Here is a 7405-nt window from a genome sequence, read left to right as displayed (position 1 = left end):
GATGGCTGTGCACGTACTGCCCTAGTGTGCGTGTGTGTGTGTTTGCGTGCGTGTAACGCAATCGGTGGATGATGACGTTCTGTTTCCAACCCCCCCACTCCCTGCTCCTGCGCTAAATGATTTTCCTTTTCGGGCATCGTTCCGTGGCGCAAGCTGTTGTGTGGTGGCACAATTCCCCCCCTCCCCCACCCGGGAGTTCAGTTCTGCCAACCATGCATCCGTCACCGCCAGCCATTTTCATCTTCACCCATTACTCGGTTATCAAATTTTCACTTTCACAAGTGGAAAACGACATTTTTCGTTTGTCTCTCTCTTTCTATCTCTCTCTCTCTCTCTCTTTTTTTTGTCTTCAACACATATATAGTATATACTACTGTATATACTATACTATATATACTATATATTTATACTATACTACTATATCATACTATATATAAACTTTATATGAATATATATATATATAGATAGTCATGACCTATCACATCATAGTGATATGGTCTATACACTACTTTAGTACGTTCGAAGTATGAAGTTGGATGGCTAGGACAGTGTTAAGAACAGAGCAAGAACAGAGCAAGAACAGAGAACAATGAATACCACTGTCAGCCTGCCTGGTTCCCGGTCAGAATCTCCGATTACAACTGGGCTCTGGCTACTGCTAAGTCCCATCCTTTTTTTCTCTCTCTCTCTCTCTCTCTCTCTCTCTCTCTCTCCATATCTTCCCCCCACACAACTCCCAACTTGTCCCATTCCTCGTTCATCCTTTGGCTGTGGCTTCAGGCCTCGGGACATACTACACGGTTCTTCTTATTCTTCTTCTTCTTCTTCTTCTTCTTCTTCTTCTTCTTCTTCTTCTTCTTCTTCTTTTTCTTCTTTTTCTTCTCCTGCGTGTAACCAAGGGAGCAGCTGGTACAGCTACCCCCAAACCAAAGGGATTCCATTCCAGTGTCCAAGACACAAGTGTCTGTCAGGGTTTGTTTCATTTTTGTTTTCTTCCTATTTTTTTTTCTATCCCCCTCATCAGGAGCGAGACTAGCCTAGCGGTCGTCGACAACCGTCATTCCCCCCCCCCCCCCCACCCCTCAAACAGGACTCGTCTCGCTTCAGCAAACTAACTCGACACAAACTTTCTCCTCTTCGGTAGGATCAAGGTTTGGGAGAGGCCCCAAAAAAGGCCCGGAACGTCCAGACCACCGGATGCCGGGGAGGGTAAAGGCTAACTTTTGAAATCAACAGCACTACAAAGAAGAAGGAATACCGCACAGGAACACTAAGCTGCAAAAGCTGATAGACCTTAAATAGACGAAATGACAGTTCAAATGCACACCCTCGGGAAATGGGACGGGTGGCAGCGGCGGGTGGTCATCAGGTTGTCTGAGAGCCTTTTGGCCCTTGGCCCTTGCTCGCCCCTCCGCGATGCGCTAGTAACCCCAGAATTGGGCTACAAAAAACGAATTATTGCGCGGCAGCATGGAATAGGTGGAGGTCTTCATTTACAATCGGCGTGCAGTGGCTGTTCCCTGTGGATGAAATAGTCACCAACACCAATACGATCAGCACAGGAAGCATCAGGAAGCATAGAAGATACGCGTAGGTGCATCCAGACACTTTGGGGACTTGGACTTGGACTTAGAAGACTCTAATTCTAATAATGGCGTAAAAGCTTTTGACAGGTGACCATTTTGCGCCGATTGCCAATCAGTCCAAACGGTACACACGTGAAGTTTCGTGGGGAAACAACCAATAAGACGCACACACACACGCACACACGCGCTGGTCTGGGTTTGTTGCTGAGTTGCCTTGGGGTATAAGGCAGGTCATAGTCAGCACCTGGAAATGACCTCCTGGGGACTCATCGACTCGGATTTGGGTTGGTGGGACGGGGTGGGGGGTAAGAGGAGGATTGATTTCCTTTGGAAAGGTGTTTTCTCTCGGCCGGTGGCTTCGGATTGGTGGTAGATGCTGGGCTGGTTTGATGGCTGAACTCCCGGCGACTCCCGGTGCGCCCCGCCGGTTCGCCAAATCGTTTGATTGCAGTTATGCGGGTTATGGTGCTACGTATGCTGTGCTGGCGTAATGAGCATACGAACTTTTCGCACGCACGTGTGTATGTGTGTGTGTGTGTGTGGTGTGTGTGTGCCGAAACACCGAATGTTGCGAACTAAAACATACAAAAAAACCACCGCGCAGTGTATAGGGGCTTAATACTGATTGGCTGCTTCTCGCTTAATTTTGCACAACCTAATTCAGCGTTCAGTGAGATTCCCGTTTGTTTTGTTTGATTTTGTTTCCTTCCTTCTCTTCCTCGACCTCCTCCGGTTTGCTCCGTCCTTTCTGCCCGGCCGGATTTTGCCGGATTTCCGGAGGGGTCCCTTTGGGGAGTTGGAAGAGATGCACAAACCGCGGCCCCGGGTCCCAAATGTCACTAGATGGGCGACGGTACACGGTTGTGGTTCAACGCTCACGATCACGGCGATGACGACGAGCGATCAAAGGTCGACTACTTTGGATTGGATTTACAATTACGCGAGATTCCGACGACGACGTCCGCACGTAACGGTCACACGCAACACTCACTCACTGTTCTACACAACGCTGTTGATGTTGACGATCTGACGCCCGACGTCCCCCGAGAGATCCCGAGAGGACTGTTGAGCCTCGCAGCAGCAGCAAAGAAACAAAAACAGCGCCACACACACGCGTGGGAGAAAAGGGAAGCTAGGGGATGATGGTGGGTGGGTTGTTTGCCGGGCCACCTCGGGATCCTGCTGAACCTGACCGGCCAGCATCCGATGATAGACTGACTGTAGTAGGGATCACTCGACGGTCGGTCGGTCGGTCGGTCGGCTCGAATTGCACACATTGCAGCGCACATGCTGGCCGTAAAGCTGGCAGCCTGTTCGGCCCCTGGCAGCTGTTGCGCGCCCACGGGGTTGATTTTGGGGGGGGGGAGGAGGGTTCCAAGTTCCAAACTAGAGCGCGGCGCCAACCCGAAGCGAAAATCTTCGCTCAATCCGTACGGTGTTCGGCGCTGAAGAAATTCTCAATTTCTCTCTCTCTCGTGCTCTCTCTCTCTCCGGGTGCCGCGCGAGCATATCCTGGCGAGAGTGGTGTACGACACACACCTACACACACACAGGCACACATGCTCTCTCGCTCAGTCAGCCCCAGTCAGCAGCAGCATCCCACTGGTCTATGTGTGACTTTCGGCCATCGTTTGGCGGCGTCGTCGTCGTCGTCGTCGTTGTTGTTCCCGAAGAGTCCCATCGTTGTCGTCGTTTCGTTCTCGTTTCGGTGCCTGCGTCGTCCAGGGTCCTGTAAGCTTCGCTTCTCACTTCGCGTGCTGGTCACAGTGCTGCACGCGGGAGCATCTGCTCTGCTCTGCTCACGCGTGAGATGGTATGGAGCACCGCTCGACCTCCCCTAACAAGTGGTTGTAGCGGCGCCCAAAACTAAGCCTCAACAACAACAACAACAACAACAACAACAACAAGCTAATCCTGCGAGGGAGCTAGAGAAGATGCTGCTCATGTTTTTCGTGCCATTGATCTCGTACAACATGCATGTACGCGTCGATAAGATCATCAGCGGCAAACGCCCTCCAGCTCCAGAGGGTTCAGCAGAACAGGTTGCAGAAGCTCTTGTCTCGTTTATCTCGTTTTGGATAGTTAAAATGCTGCAAATCGGTCCACTACTGCTCTTGTCACGAACGTTGAGACGCTACGATTAATCTACCTGATCCAAGAAGTTATCTTTTTTTCTCTCCCATATTTTCTCTCTCTCTCTCTCTCTCTCTCTCACTCTCTCTCTCTCCTGCTCTCTCTCTCTCTCTCTCTCTCTCGCTCTCTCTCTCTCTCTCTCTCTCTCTCTTTCTGTTTTCTGGCTCTTTTCTCACCCATACACAGGTATATTTTCGCTCTCCCTCTCTCTCTTGCTCACGCATACACACAAAACAGAAACCAACCCCCCACCCCCCGTTCCCTTCTACCAAAAAGCGATAGTTGGAGGTCCAACGATGACGACATGCTGGCTGGCTGGTCGGCTGGTACATGACAGACGAGAGGATGTCGGAACGGAAATGAACTATTCGCGCGTTTGGAGTGCGCACTCCCGGCGATGGCGTAGTACGGAGAACGGAGACACGAGAAGGGGGCAAGGGGTAGGTGGGTGGTTGGGTGGGTGGGACGTCGCCTACGCGCCTAGCTCGGTTTGCTCGGCACGCACGACCGATGACGACGGGTTTTTTTTTTTTTTTGATGCCCATTTTCATCTCTCATCTCACCATTTACCCCAGCACCCCCTCCCCTCAGCCTCACCTGGAGTGCGAGAGACCACAAAATGTGAATACTGTGTTCGCTGTTAGGGGGGGGGGGGGGGGGGGGGGCCGGTGGAGTGCTCGCTGTCACCCCAGTGGCCAGTGTCGGGTGAAGTCAGTTAAGCGTCGAGCTAAACCTCTCCTCTATGACCTTTGATTCCGCTACTCATCCATAATCCGGCTGCTGCGCTCTATGCGGCCCCGTTGAGCCCCAACTTACACTTTATGTGCCTCCCCTCCACCCTGAGCCCCAGAGAACGTGCCTTCACTACAAAAAGTCCGACTCCGAAAAAGGTGTATCGGTTTCGAGTGGCATCCGTCCAGGCAAACGGTGAAAAATGCGTCCGCTAAATGGAAGGGAGAAGCCCAGAACGATTCGAACAGAATTCAAAAATAAAAATCCCGCATTCCGAATATGTGATCGTGGACGATCCCTCCCCTCCCCTTTCCCAAGGATCCGTCCTTCCATGGGGCTGGTGGGCTAGTACACTGGTACCAGCACGCCGTTCCACCAAATCCTACAATCCGGGAGCAACATTCCAGCTCACGGCACACGGCTTTTCTGGTGGCTAAAAGAGTGGCCTAAAGTTTTGAAGATTTGTCTGTGTGTGTGTGTGTGTGTGTGTGTGTGGGTGTGTGTGTGTGCAGAAACCAACGTCAACTTTTTGTTTTTTTGTCACTTTCACTGTCACTTTAATTCCATATTTAAACCACTACTTTTCGCGAATGTTTGGTTGCATTTTTTAGGGAAGTTTTATTTAGAAAACTACGCCCATTGCATTACAGCTCCAGGAAGGCGAGTATGTAAAAACTGCTCTTGTTTTTATCGGAAATGTAAAAATTATTATTTTTAGTTTGTTAGATTTTTTTAAAACATATATAATAACGGGCGAGCCGTATGTTTATAGTTTGTTAGATTCTTTGGAGGAATTTTTAATTTTCCCTTTTTTGGCAGCTTTCTGTAGATGAAAAAGTGGTGGATTTTACGACTTTGCCTTAAAAGAGTTATTAAAAATTGTTATATAATTAAATGTTATATTTCAATGTTATATAATTTTAAAAAAGAACTTCTTTATATATCTAGATATTTGGATATTTAGATACACGTCTACAGGCAGGAGACTGTTTTAAAGTATCCAGTATTACTAGGATAACAAAGCGAATCTGGCGGATCCCCTTTCCAATGTGGCTCTACGCAAAAAATACAACTAAAATATCTGCTACCCCATTGTGCTGCGAAAAACGAGATCGTTTCGTTTCGATTGAGTTGATTGCAAACCTTCTCCCATCTCACCCCGGGGGGCGGGGTAAGTGACTTTCCCCCGGGGGTTTTCGGTTCGAGTTGGATGGTTTTTGGGACCAGATCCCGTGAAAAAAAAAACCACCCCGGACCAGCTACCATAACTCGTCCACTGTGTCCAGTGCAGCAGCGACGTTCCGCGACTGGCTGCTGGCTGCTGCTCGATGCTAGCGTGACAAATGCCGCGCCCTACCATACTAAGTCTCGGTCGGTCGGTCGGTCTGCCCGCTATCGGGCCAGCGATAATAGACCTGTTGACACATACTGGCAGTGGGTCCGAGTCCGAGGCGGTCTCAGACCAGTAGAATGGGAAGAATATGGAAAAAAAAACTGGAGTACGCGACGACGGACACCGCTAAGAATGTTGTTGCGTAACGGGAAGCGAAAATCGGTTGAAACGCGCGAGTGAGAGTGGAGTGGGGGAGAATTGCGAGCATAGCAGAAAGCCGGGTCTGTGGGATGGGACCGTCTGTTCACCCATCCGGCACATACTTACTTAGTGCCCGGGCGCAATAACCGGACGGCACGCAAATTTCGAACGGTCGCTCGCGGTCCACTCCGGTTCATGCTCAGCGCCGATCGCCCGGGCGCCGCGGGCCCCCAAAACCACCTGTTATGCTCGAATGGGGTGTAACATCCTCTTTTCACGCCACCATCTCGTGTATGCCACCTATACATCCTACACCATAAGCACCATTATCGAGGTGCACCACAAATTGCACCACTCTATCATCAGCAATCAAGCCTGGTTGGATAGCGGGTTCGATGATCCCAGGAGGCAGGAGTGGTTACCACCCCCCGGGGGGGGGGGGGGGGGGGGGGGGGGAGGGTGGATCTTATGACGAACGCGCTCATTATTGACGCATAATGAGGGTAATCGTCTGCGCCGCAGCAGAAGAGAAAGAGGCTGATGATGTGGTGAGGTGAGGTTTGTTTGTGTTGGATGGAACGCGAAGATTTTTTTAAATTTCTTCTTAATTTCTTCTTCTAAGCTGCTCGCATGAGCCTCGCCCCTCGCATGAGAAGAGGAGATGTTGGGCTTTTTTTTTAAATAATAACAAGAGGAATCTGAATATGCAATATTTCAAAATATTTCCCAAGTCCGAATTTGCGACAGAGAGAGAGAGAGAGAGAGAGAGAGAGAGAGAAAACGGAGAATTGCATCCGGAACCGATAGTACAAGGGCACGTGCAAGAGGGAAGTGGAAGGTGGAAAAGAGAAGGGAATTAGACGGTGCAGCAAAAAAAATGGAAAAGGAACGGAACACAGTATGCGGCAGTCCACCTTGAGTTCTATCTTGTGGCCGGGAAGTTTCTTATCGCCTTCGCCGACTGACGGAGGTGGTCCAGGTGGTCGCTTTTAATACATTCCTTGAAGGGCCCGAAGACCGCATGATGCCAACTTACCACTGTTGGCTGTAGGTTGGGGTTGCTGGTTGCTTTTGCTTTCTTTCTTTTCATTTCTATCTAACAATTGAGGTGCAAGCACGCGGCACTAAGATTGTTTTGGTCTATTGGCACCGACGGAGCCGGACGACTTTCTCAGACGATTTTTATAAGTTATAAACCACGCTAAGGCTAAGTTCAGACCTGGTCTGTTCTCCTACTCGTGCAGACTCTGTTTGCTGGACAACATTTCGAATACGACACATTTTGTCACTTATTCAAACATACCACAATATCTCTTTATGTCAGTTATGTGCTCATCACTTTCATTAGTTATATTCATTCATTTGCAAAAATTAATATTAAAATATAACAATTAATTACATGTCCGCGTTACCGAGCCGT

This window comes from Anopheles darlingi, chromosome X, assembly GCF_943734745.1.
Source record: "Anopheles darlingi chromosome X, idAnoDarlMG_H_01, whole genome shotgun sequence".
NCBI lineage: Eukaryota > Metazoa > Arthropoda > Insecta > Diptera > Culicidae > Anopheles > Anopheles darlingi.
The sequence above is the reverse complement of the archived record's forward strand: the minus strand, read 5'-3'. Positions refer to the sequence as shown.